Below are 14110 nucleotides of genomic sequence, written 5' to 3'. Positions count from 1 at the left end.
AACTAGGTCTGAAAACTGTATATCCAGCCTCTTTGCAGCTTGAAAAAGGGGTGGTATCAGGAATGACAAAAATATATTTCCCAAAGTTTTCAGGAGCTAAATACTTATCCAAAAAACCTGAAACTACAGTTTCTTGCTTTATCACATTTGTTCCTCACCACTAGGCTGAAGGTGACATGACATGGAAGAACTCTGTCCTGCTGACACTTCTATTCACTGTACTTATGTCTCTGTTAAATGCCGGCTGAATGTCACTGCTGCTCACCAGCCAAGCCAGCAGAATAAAAGAAAGCTTCTGTCCCCAAAATGTAGCAAGAAGGGCAGACAGCTCCTTGGTGAGTTGCAAGGCTATGAAGCACACAACATGATTGACATCTTGTCACTGGTCATGCTGTTTGTGCCTTCAGTACCGACACTGACAGGATGTGCTGAGTTTACTTACTGCTGATATCACAATTCAGTGAAGTTGATCAGACCTTGTGTGGCTTTTTGCACACCTGTGTTTTACAATGTTGTTCAGACAAGACTTTCCTTCCTATTTTTTCCTCCGCTCTGCCCCTTGTCAGATTCTTTAGAGCCTTCTAGCTGCTATGTAGACCCAATTTCTTTCTTGTTGTCAGAAGCTTCATTACATACTGGTCAACTCTTGTTCTGTTCTTTTTCCAAGTTGAAGTTATTTTGCTGCCCTAATTTTATGTTCAGGTTACACCATCTTCTTAATTTCCAAGGTGCTTTTTCTTGCTTGGCAAGAAACTTGCCTGGGTTGATTTGGGGGCTACTGTAATATTTGGGAAGTGATATTTCACATGGATTGCTTACACCATTTTACACAATGTTAGACATGCTGGAAAACACTTCAAACTCTTGTGGATCTGAAAGCAACAGACACTACAGTATAGTACAAGTGGAGAGATAATACCAGGGTCCCAGCCTTGCTCCAGTGTTCCAAGTCTGCCAGAAGTAGGAGAGATAGAACAACCTACAACCTTCACTCTGAGCTGCTGAAGGAAAGTTAGTTGGAGAAAAAAGATGTGAAAAATATTGCTGTGAAGCAATTTGTGAAAGATATCTCCCACAGGCACAGTTTAAGACTGAGTTCAGGATTGTGGCCTCATATGGTAAGAGCAAATGATTGTTGAAACAAGGTCCTTTTTGAGGAAGACATGGTTTGCAGTGGATCTGAAGAAGGTAAGAAGTGTTGCTTCCAGTGAGTAAAATAGAATTCATCTTGGAGGATGGAAATATGTGGGAAGCATTTTTAGATCTCCTAGCTTATGGTATTTTAATAAAATTAAGTAAAATGAAACTCAAATGTTTGGCAAAATGTAGTTAATTGATTTTAAAATGAAAACATACTTCTAATTTTATATATTAAACTAACAATGTAAACGCAATGAGAAAAGAATGTGAACATTATCCACTCCTAGTTTAAGTAGTTTTGTCCTTACGTATCTTCTGAGAAAAGATAGAAAAGCATGACACAAAATCTGCTTATCTTTTGGATGGATAAAACAAATTCCTATTAAGTGATAGGTTTTGTTGAATAGACACAGTTGTTAGTGATACTAGCTGATTGAAAAATACATAAGTACAGTTTTCAAGTCCTTCTATACATACTGTTCTGTGTAGCATCTGTTTGTAGTAGTTTTGCCTGGGCTAGGTTTTGGCAGTGGGATGGCTACAGGGGTGGCTTCTTTAAACAAAGATCTGCCAGAAGCTTCCTCTGTAGCTGACAGGGCTAATGCAAATCAATTCTAAGATGGACCCACTGTTGACCAAGGCCTGGCCAATTAGTGACTGCAGTAACACCTCTATGACTAACATATTAGAGAAGGGGAAGAAGTTGCTGTGCAGTCACTAAATAGCAGCAGCAACAGGGAATGAGAATATGAAAACATCTCTGCACACAACAAGGTCAGCAGAGAAGAAGGGGGAGGAGGTGCTTAGGTACTGCAAGAAAGACTCCTCTGTGACCTGTGGTGAAGATCATGGTGAGGCAGCTGTACCACTGCAGTCCATGGAGGCCACTGGGGAGCACAGATCCACTCCCAGCCCATGGAGGACCCCACGCCGGAGCAGGTGGATGCCTGAAGGAGGCTGTGACTCCATGGGAAGTCTGTGTTGGAGCAAGTTCTTGGCAGGACCTTGGAGTCTGTGGGGAGACAGGAGACCTATGCCAGAGCAGGTTTGTTGTTAGGACTTATGATCCTGTGAGGGACTCACGCAGGAGCAGTCTGTTCACAAAGCACTGTTCTCCCCGTGGATGATTCATGTTGGGGTGGGGTGTGAGGAGCTGCCCCTGTGGGAGGCCTCGTGTTGGAGCAGTTTGTGAGGAACTGTATCCCACAAGAAGAATCTATACTGTAGAAGTTCATGAAGGGCTGTGTCCTGTGGGGAGGAACCCCATAATGTGGGAAATGTGAGGAGGCCTCCCCCTGAGAAGAAGTGGCAGCAAAGTCCATCTGTGATGAACTAAGTGCAACCCACATCCCCCATGCCCTGTGCCACTGCAAGGGAAGGAAGGAGAGATGGGGGGAGGTGTTTTAAGATTCAGTTTTATTTCTCGTTTTCCTGCTCTATTCTGATGGTTTAGTTGGGTCTGTTTTGCCCATGACACTAATTGCTGGCTGATAAGTGTCCTGATCTTGACTCATGAATCCCTCATTATATTTCTCTCTCTCCTGTCCAGTTTAGGAGGGGGAGTGACAGAAAAACTTCATGAGCATTTGTCACCCAGCAAGGTGAAAGGCAATTGTGAACTTTTAGGGTAGCATTTTTGTGTCATTCTGAGATGTAATTTTGTTTCTACAGTTATCTTTACTCAAACTAAACAAATATCAAAGTAATTTTCCTTATTGTCACAGTTAGAATTTCATACTCTTTTACTTTTCCAAGAGTTATAAAGAAAATACTAGGAAAAATGTTTTGCTTTTCCTTTAGATCTTGCTTTGAGTGATTTGGAGGGGTTTTTTTATTTGTTTTATTCTGAAATCATTACCTGAAGATCGGAAGTTCAATGGATGAGATGTACCAAAATCTAAATATTAATTGAATTTAGAGAAAATAGTTTAACTGATGTAGCAAAAAATATACTACTGTAGTCACATTGAAAGGAATGAAGCTAGGAAAATCTTCAGCATTTTAGCTCAATTTTTTATGGATTTTTTTCTAATAATCTTACTGGAAGACAACTTCGTTCTTGCATTTCTACAATCTCCGGTGTCCTGATGATTTTGGTGTATGCTAAAGGTATTGATGTTGATCTTTACAAGTGTTTTATTGTTAGACTCTTGCAGGCCTACTTTTTTGTAAAACATGTTGGCAACTTAGAGAAAGGCAGAAATGTTCAATTTTACTGTTACTGTTGAAAAGATGAAAGAAAAATATTTCCAATAAAGTAGTAAATTCTAATCCTTTCAAAAGCTTTTATGATGATCTGAAGTCTTAGAAAGAGTCTTTCATTGAAGAAAAGGTAGGAATCTATGTTTTGAGAGGGATTAAAGATAATTTTTAAGATTTTCTTTAATTCCCCAAAACCTACAGATCAATGCATTTTTGTTGTTGTTATAGGGATGTTATAATTAAGAATATCTCATATTATTTAATGCAATCCCGGATTTAAGAATCTTCCAGTTATTAAGATAAGAAGTTTTAAAGTACTTCAGATCTCATAAAATGAGATCAGAGCGCAGAAGCTTCTAGGCTGTGATTTGGTGACAAATGGTCACTCCAGTATGCTATGTAAAATAATATGTCATAATATCATACATGATAGTTAAATATGTAGACACTAAAATGTTATGAAATCCTCTAATAAAGAAACACATGGATTCTAGATTAAGATTGTCAGGTTCTTCCTGCCAGTACTGACTGGATAGCAAAGTATGCCAGAGGTGCGCAATGAAAATCAAACTAAACTTTCTGATTTGCATTTCAATGACAAGGAAACTTGGAGGCAATCTCACTGAAAACTATCAGTTTGCATATAGGTAAGACTGTGGTGAAGAATATTGTCAATAGTATGAAATACAGAACCAAAAGCAAGTAATTTGACTTTCTAATTATTTTCTAGAAGTCTAATAAAAATACATCATAACAGAAAGCAAAAAATTACTTAATATAAAAAACTCTTTCAAAAAAACAAAAATCTTTTTTGTACTCTCTATGTGCTAGTCCTTCCTCTTTAATAGTTTCCTCATACTCTCGTTTTTAGTTTTTATTTTCTTAGCAATACATTTTTTAATAGTTCTCAACAGCTTTTTAGTTGTTTTCTTCACATCTTCTTTCTCCCCCAACCCTGCATTGTTTTATTTATCTTCACTCATCTGCTCTTAAAATTGGCACTGAGATTTTTAGAGAGCATGAGCTTCTTTCTTTGGAGAGCTCCGGTAATATTTTGGGCTTATTATCGATCTTTTCCACTTAAACTTGTTGCTCTGAATAGTTCTAATGAAATGCCTCAAACACATCTTTTTAGGAGGCTTTTGTTTTATGACTACCTCAATTTTAGGTCTATATTCTATTTAAATAAAGTAATGTATCTATTCTCAAACACAATGTTATTGACTTGTTGGAATCATTGGCAATAGAAGAAATGGATTTTCTTTTTTTTTTTAAATGCTACTGTGAATCCCTTTCATGGTGTGAAATTTGATTTAAACTGAAGTCTTACAGTGCAGATCTCTTAACAAATATTATTTCTCAACCATACATTTTTCCTATTGCAAAGACAGGCCTGTGACAGAATGGATCAAAATGAAGTCATGTCTCCTCTAAATTATATTCTCTGAACATAATATAACTTTCTCTTAAATATATGTGTAATTCCATACATGCTTGACTTAAATTAATGTGAAGAAAATCATACATAATGAAACTTGATTAGAATAATAGTTACATCAGGATGGAGTTTTAGTATTTATAGAATGGTAAAAACTTTTGTTAAGAGTGTGAACACCTTGATCTGAAGTATTCTGTTGTATACAGAACTATATGTAAATAGAAAACCAAGTAATTTTTAATAAAGGAGCTGTTGCAAGTGTTTTCTCCGAAAAGGTTGAGTTTGTGAATACTGTTACATGACCTAGCATATGAATAAAATGAGAGATATTTGTGACACAATATTTTGATGGTGAGCAATTGCTTGTGGAAGTAGTTGTCCACATTGATCGAATATTCACATTTTATGAGAAGCTCGAATCAGAGTCAGTAAAACCCATACGTATCATATTGAGCTCTAAATGGTGGTCTTTGATTGAAACTGTTAAAGTGTTAAAGTTACTTCATTGTAATAAACATGTGAATGAATAATTGCTTAGGATCTAAAGAGAAAGCTTAGCCTTTATTCTAAGAAAAAGTAAAATTAAATTTCAAGGATTTTTTTTTAAGGGGCACATAACAAAGATGGTTAACATGCCAAACTGAGAGTTACTTTCTGAGTAGTAACTGAGAGTAACTGAATGGCAAACTGAGAGTGCCATTCAATATAAAAAATGTGCAATGAGTATATGCATTGATACAGTAATCTGCTTTTCTTGAGCCATTTTTCTCATCTGTTAGTATTACTGTGATTAGCTAACACACAAAGAATAAACCATAATAAAAATTAAAATACTTAGGAGATTAAGCACTAAAAGAATTATGGAATAACTGAATTAATATTTAAATACCCAATCAACCTATGTTATTCTTACTGACAAAACTATGCATCCTTACACTTTCATCCAGTTTGATTTAAAAGATGAGCCATAATGCATTCTGGATCTTGACCAGCAATAAGTTTCAGGAAAATCTGAGGCAAAAGAGGTGAATATAACTTAATTGCTAAATTGTAGAGCCTTTGACAAGAAAGTACATAGCCAATGTCAGTGTGCCCAGAGTGCAACTGAAAATCACAATTTATTGAAGATGATAATTTATCAAGATTATCTTAAGTGATATGATAAAATGCTAAAAAAACCTATGACAGGAGATTGGGTGCTCTTACCTTTTCTAGAGGTTTAGAGGTGATGTGTCTTATTGGTAGTTACGCAATCAGCATATACTGATTATGGTCATATAGAGGTAGACCACACATATTCCATTGGATTGTACTTTGCTTGGTACATACATCTGCTTCAGGCCAACTACAGTGCAGGAGTTGTGTTCCAGGAAACAAGGAGAATAATTGAAAATTGATTATTTAAGATAGATTATTATTAATTATGTCTAACAAGCTTATCAAGTGGATTGAGTATGAGTTCTGAGGTGGCAACACCATTTCAGTCGTGGAAGTTAACATTGCCCAAGTTGTCAATTCAAATACAAGTAACTGCAAAAATTTCCTTATCTTGTCATTAGAAACTCGTTTCTGAAAAGATGAGTTGGAAAGAAGGCAGAATATTTAATTAAGATATTCAGCCATTTTTTTTTTTGCACAGAACTACAGAAAAGCTTTACCTCGTTTTATCAGGATGATTTTAAGTTGTGGTGGTGAATTGCAGTATATTAATTAATAGAAATTATTCTGTTAAACAGGACTGCTCTATTTGAGGAAAGGACCTGGAAGGTTAAGAGACTTCAGTCATATTTCTTGGCAGGGCACAATTGTTCCGCATTTTAGCAAATCTTCCTTGCTGAAAGACTATGGAGGACTTTTTGAACCAGTGGCATTACAGTGAATACCTTATTCTCTCATTCAGGTAGGAGTTACCACCATGAGAAGCTGCTAGGATGGCATGACTGCGTGGTGCTGGTTTTGAGTTTTAGATTTCTGAATGTTTTTAGGCTTATGGACAAGTCCTAATGTCAAAGATTGACTTTTCTGCTATGTACAGGTTCTATCAGGGGAACAGGGATGTCAGGGTTTCCAAGTCTGATGTGCTTAAAAGCAGCACCACAAATGCTATGTCCAAACATTACACATGCACTCATGTTTGTTGTATATTGACAAAGCCAATTTTTCTATTTTCAAGAACTTGTGCCAAAACATGACTCATGATGCAGCCCAGTTCTGTAAGAGCAATTGTGATAGATGACCCATAAATTTCAGGAAGTAATATCGAATTTGTCATGAAAACTTTAAGCAAATGTTGTCTGAATGGGTTTTTTTAATTATTTTCTGGGGGTCTATAGTGAAAACCTCTTGCATTCTGAAAAATCCAAGTGATTTTCAAGGCAACTTTGATCACCTGAAATAAGTTAGTCCTGATCCCTTCTTTAGACATGTGCAATAACATGTCTTAAAGTTTTAGAGACTACAAGGTTTTCTGTGCTATGACCTTCTTGCTGATCTCCTGATTAGATCTCTGATCTGATCTATTGAAACATGCTTATAAATGCTAGATATGTACTGACCAACAGATATCATCATTTCTTTTTGACATAGATTGAATAAGTTAAGCATGGAATGGACTTAGAAATAGTAGAAGTAAATACCTCAATAATAATCTTTATTAAATAAAAGGGAGGGGAGATGTTAAAAAATTATGTTGTTACTTGAATGACATTGACAGAATGAATATCACTCATCTTTATTATCAGCTTTATGGAAAATTCTGATTTCCTGGTATGACTGAGCAAAAAGACTTTCAGTATGAAGTTGTCCACAAGTATGTTGCTTTTCTTCACTCTTGCTCATTTATATTTGTAATTGATTAAAAATGGAAGTTGTTGGACTATGGTATTAAAAATGAATCTGTAACACAAGGTTGATATGAATATATACAAAATTTATACCTCTTTTTTTGTTGTTTAACTTTGGATGTAGTTTGATATAAAACTTGATACATTGGTGTTTTATTCACATAGTAGGAAGTTACTTGGGTTCGTTTCACATCATTTATTAGTTAGTATTGTTTTTCTCTAACTTTGTGCTGAACTTATATTCACACGCTTTGATATCAATGTACTTGTAACATATAAGCTGCACTGTAACTTCCAAACTGCTTTTTAATTAACATTCAGTAATTTTTAGAAGTGATACGAAATTGTGAAACTGGATGATTTAATTTTTTTGAAAGATAAAAAATTCTAAAACATGTCATTAGTACTTTATAAAGACAAGATAAATTTCTTCAAAATGGAAAGTAATATATTAAAATAAATTATGGAAAAACTTAAAAGCACAGAATAAATAGGAAAAGGATGTTTGGTAGCACTTTTAGCACTTTTTTTTTGTAAGGGAAATATGTATTTTTAAAGAAGTAGTTATCTGCTACAAATTTTTGTCACCTGATGAATAACATATGAAAGAATTAGGATGTCTCTGTTGATCAGAATATATCTTGCTCTCAAATAGTGCTACATAACTTTAAAAAATATTTGAAGATACTGTTTTCTTGCTTGTCATACACAGTTAGAAATCTGTAATTATAACTGAGAGCCTGATCTAGCATACATTTATTTCTGTAATATTTCTTGTTCAAATATTACAAATGTAATATAATGTAAACTTATGTTTTGAACTTTGTGTAAGCTTGGATATAATTAGCACTAGCTACATTTTTGTACAAAAGTATTTTGTGAAATGATGGGTATTTTTCTTGTGTAATCACTTAGAGTGGATTTTTTGTTGAAATTGTTTCTGTTTATATTTGAATTTTACAAATATTCAGAGAACAGAAGTTGAAAATAACTTCTCCTCCCCCCCAAATTTAACAAAAATAACACATAGAAGTGATCACAATTTTAATTCCGTTCAGTTTAACTTTCTTCCTAATTGTATAGAGAAAATGTAAGATAATACAGGAATAATGCAAAGTAGATGCAGTGCTTTCTTCCTAATATCATTCCAGTCTCCAACTAGTCACTTCTCAGAGTGTGGTATTGATAGGTATCTCTCTTTTCAGTAACCATTTTTTCATAAGGTTAAAAAGATACCGGCCTTTTGGCAAGGACAAGACAAATTTCCCCTTGGCTTAATTATGCATTGCATGAACTTTTTTTGTGTTTCTGGTACTGTTTCTTGGTGGTTTATTTTGATGCCTCACTGGTATTGGAAATGAGTAAATGAGTCGTGCTTTGTGAGTCTCTGTGCTGCTTGTAATTTACAGACGTTATTATATGTGATTGGTTTTCCCCCTCTTTTTCAATATAGTACACTGTTTAACAAAGTGAAAACAGTCCTTTCTTTGTTTCATTCCAACAAACAGTGGTTGACAAAGGTAAACACCTTTGCAGATGTAAAGGGTAGGGGAAATTCCTTTAGACTGCTCATGTGCATATGTAGAACTACTGTGTGTGTGGGGAAAAAGATAAATAACCTGCTTTGTGAATGGTTTTTGGGAAGTGTAAGAAAGAATTCATAAATATGCAACTTCCAGTTGCAATTTCATTTTTTTAGACTAATGTTAATGATTTTCTATAATTAAGTAAAGCAGCAAACATTTGTGTGACAAATTCTAGAACTAAAACTAGAAATACTTGAGGAGCTTAAAGTGCAATATATATATATGTGTATGTATATATATATATATATATATATATATATAAAAGATTCATTTAAGTAGTTGTCACTATCTTTTCTACATGATCCAGAAAATCTTTTTAAGACTAGCAATGCTAATGTTCTAAAACATGCTTAACAGCAGCAATTCAGTCCTTATTTGTCCTCCTTCTGTATTTTTTGTCTTATGAGCAATGTGTAATAGTAGCACAGTATTATATTTGACCTAAACTCATATTCATTTTGCGCATATGTCCATGCAGCAGCAAAGTAAACTTGACAGCTTAATTCTATGTTAGGGGAATGTTTGCAAGGATAATCCTATTCACACTGCAGGATAAGGATGCCCTGCTAGTGGCTTTGGCCTATAAAACCATTAGCTTTAAATTGTGTGCTGACATTATGATCTTCTTAGCTTGTAAACCAGCTTTTTCTTAGCAGTTTATTGATGAGAGTGAGTAATTTTATGATAAATTTTCCTAGTCCATGCCCGTTTTTTTTAAGGTGTAGTTGACAAATACAACAAAAGCAACAAAATCTCCACTCATATGGATTACTTGATAGAAGACATATGATACTGTATTTGAAAGCTGTAAATGGTTTGGATTAAACTCTACTTAATGACAAAAAATATCAACTTTCTGTAGAGGCCTAAAGATAATTTTTCACAGGTCTTCCAGACTGAAGGCAGAGAAAAATAAGCAGACGGGATATACTTTAAAATTTCTCTCCTACCTCTTTTTGGTTAACTGTATTACAGTGGGCCAGTATTACTCCTATATACTTACAAAAGTTGTTGCTATAATTAGATTTTGGTTTTGCTCTTGTTTTTCATTATGCTTTGTTGGAAATTTTGATGGAAAATGGATCTAGTAAGTAGGCTGATTTTTATCTTTTTTTTTTTTTTTGTATACTAACCTTAATAGAAAAAAATTCAGTCCTAAGAATCAACATGGATCTGTAATTTATAGGTAGAAATACAGAAGAAAAACAGCATGACTCTTCCAAATATATCGATACTTTATATTGAAATATATTGAAATAGATCTACTTCTGGTTTTCTTCAGTATTTATAGATCTTCTTTTGGAAGAACAAATGGTTGACAGACTATCTCCTTTATGTAACCAAAGTCTGAAATATATTGCTTCATAAATACCAACAGGGTAAAAGAAATTTTGTAGTTGTATATACTTTGTTAATATCTTGTATGCAGTATGGCTATATTTAATCTTACCTAGAGGTAGCTGTTCTAGTTTCTTACATGTAGAAATAAAAATAAGAAATACTTCTGGAGTAAAGTAGTTGATGGGAAATGATTCTTGTGTTCATTTTAAGTGTTAAATGCTGAGTCAAGTAGGTACTTGCTAAAGGCCAAATGCTACTTCACTTATTCTCCAAATGATACAGGTGAACATGCCACATCCATGACTATGTTCAGGCAGAATGCCCAGTCTTGCCCTGTTTGCACAAAAATGCAGTCTCTGACAGCAGAAGAAAGATACTTTGTCTTTTGTGGCTGCTGCTCATGGCATACAGTATGCTACATAATTTATTGTGTTTATTAACGAATTAATTTTATACAGCTAGGATCCTTGTATATAAACTCGCCATAGTTCCTCTTTTTCCTAGTGTAGCTTAAAATTATAATATTGAATTCAATTTAATTTGAGCCTCCCAGTCAATCTGAATTCTATTTAGGTGTTCAGTAGAAAGTGCAAATTAAACCTGTGGCTTCTACCCTGCAGAGACAGTCCAAAGTCCAGACTTCAGTGCTCTAAATCTCACAAGCTCAACAAGAGATTACAATATGTACAATTCATGTACACACTTTGCATTATAAGTCAAGACTTCTGTGACTACTACATTTCTAAGTGCTTTCTGCATGCTCAGATGGAAGACTGAAGTCTCTTTAACCAGACATATATACAAGAGTTAATTATATTTATTGGAACTGAAGATCTCTTGAGGCTTCATCATTTTGCAAGATAAAAGCCTCTCAGGCATATAAAGGAAACATGAAGATCTGGTAATAAATGCAAGAACCAGTAAGAAATAATCAGTATTTCTCTAACACTGAGTAGAAACCCACTGAATTGTGATCAGAGTTAAATTTTTCCTTGGGATTAACAATTGTTCAATGTCTAGGAAGCTTTGGGAAGTGGAGTGCATAAGAATATATTCAGATATCCTGTACCAGATCATTTTAATTTTTTTCTATTCACAGAACAACTACTGTTTTGGAAATGGAAACTTTCTGCATTGCCAATCCAGTAGTATGTGAGAGAAGAAAGAATTAATTCAATAGTAATGAAGTAAAAATTAGATAAAGGAAACAGAAGAAGGGAATAAGGTACGTCTGCAGTGCATGAAATTAAAAACATAAACCAAATAAATTCTTTTCTAAGAAAAGGATTATGCATTTTAAGGTCGCTGACAACTACTTGATGATATATTGCAGATTAACATTTGCTGAATTATTTTTTTGTATGTGCAGTATCTTTTATTGTAGTAGCATTGGGACACTTCTTTGGTTTATGAATAGAAAATATGACATTTTTCATATTTATTTTTGTCCAGTTTATTGAAAGTATCATTCAATATCATAAGTGGAGACTTCTTTCTTGTTTAAGGTAGCACAGTATTTTTTAACCTCATGGATATATGTGGAATTATCAATATTTTGGACAGTTTTGTCAAAGTGATAATGAGAAAATTGCTTTTTTCAGAAAAAGAACAGTACTGAAGTTGTTAAGCTTTAGTATAGTTCAGATCCAAAATAACTTGGGTTTGATGTGTGACCTGCTTCAGAGTAAAGGTTAGCGGACAGGATTTTGTGCTTTATCATGGCTTACAGTACACAGTAATGCCCTTATTGTAGATATCAAACTATAATTATAATACAGAGACTTCCAGTGCATGTTTATTTTTACCCAGATATTTCAGGAGGTTATCTGCTTCCCTCATTGCAAATTTATTTTTATAAAACCACATAAAATTAATGATATTCTACAAACATAACCAGGTAATACCAAAAGAATAAAAAATATCAAAATATCAAAACACCACCACTGCTATTATATTATATGAGAATAAGTGGAATAATACTAATCTGATGAAGTGATATCTCTTTTATATTTTCTGAAAAGATCATGAAAATCTGCTTGTGAAAAGAAAGGGAGGAAAAAGGAGAGATGCTTAAAATATGGAAACTTTTTTTTTCTTTTTTAATACAAAGACAAAGGCTTTGTTAACAAGAAGTTAGAAACAGCTCAGAGGAAATACAGCCATTGCTGCTAAGGATTCAGATTTTCTTTGGACCTTGTAAACATGAAGACAACCCTAAGAAGTCATCTTCCTGTGTTCAAGATCCACACATGAATGACATAGTATAAGAACAAGAGTGGCACAGATTATGTCATTTTCCTACTTTTGTATAAATTCACATATCTGGTGCATGTAAGAAATTATTTTCCTTTGGGTAGCTTGGCAATTGGTTGCAGAATCCTTTCAAATATGTCTCCAATCCTCATTGGTTCAAAGTTAAAAACAAATGTCAATTAAGTGCTAACTGAGTGTAAATCAATATTGTGATGAGTGGTTTGCTTATAGGTGCTCTGTGCAATATGCTAGCCTTAAAAAGAGTTATTAGAAGACCCAGATAATTGAGTTAAGTGCCTGAAGGCAGTGCAGAGACTGTAATGTCCCTTTTCCTTAATTATTTGTTTGTCAGAATGGCAATGCCTAAGAAGTCACTAGTGTCTAGGAATAAAGAACACACTTTCTTGAACAAATGTCAACCTGTACTTGAGCTAGCTGAAGCAGAAAATCAGGAATAAGGTAGGCTTTCAGAAGGTTAATGAAAAATATATTTGAAAACCTTGTAAGCTAGACCAAAATCTTGAACATGAGTATGACTTCAAATGTTGCACAAACCCACTGCCTGACATGAAGATGAAGATATACAGTGCATTCTGGATAATATGTATATAATAATTTAATTCCCTTCATTCTCTTTCTACAGGGACAAAGTTTAGTTTTATTCGTGATCGGAAATAACCACAGTAGGTTCGGACAGGGTGACCTCAGTTTAGGAATTTTAGACGTATAATTCTTTTGCTGATAAGGTTCTATCTCAGTGGACAAATTCTCTAATCCCATCTTCAATATATCAGTCACATTTCTAGATCTTTTAGAATACTTGTGTCCAATTTGTTTTATTTGTGAAGACCTGCAAAAAAATCTCAGTGGTGTAAAGATAAACTACCGAAATATTTTGAAGAAATTGGTATTTTTTTTCTGGACAACTGATTTTTGTCATCTAGTATTACAAGCCCCAGAGTGAGATGATTTATGCTGCTGATGATCTGCAGATGTATAATCTCCACCTATTCTTTTCTTATTTTGGAAAGAAAATAATCTCTGTCCACAGCTGTGCTGTTTCAGATTGCAATCCCTAAGGATGAATTAGACCTGTGACTGGCTTGCTTTCTACTTTGGCTGGGTCCTCTCACTGTTTATTCAGCATCAGGTCTGGCATTCACCAGAGGTTTGTGAGCTGATTTCAGTACAATAATCTGGGAGGTTGAGGAAAAGCAAAAATAAGGTACACTACTCTGTCAGAAGTGACCTGAGTCATTTGAGCAGTTAAGTGTCATGCTGCTTTCAAGGGAGAAAACAAAACTGTG

The sequence above is a fragment of the Colius striatus genome, chromosome 3 (genome assembly GCF_028858725.1).
Source record: "Colius striatus isolate bColStr4 chromosome 3, bColStr4.1.hap1, whole genome shotgun sequence".
In the NCBI taxonomy this organism is placed as follows: Eukaryota; Metazoa; Chordata; class Aves; order Coliiformes; family Coliidae; genus Colius; species Colius striatus.
The sequence above is the reverse complement of the archived record's forward strand: the minus strand, read 5'-3'. Positions refer to the sequence as shown.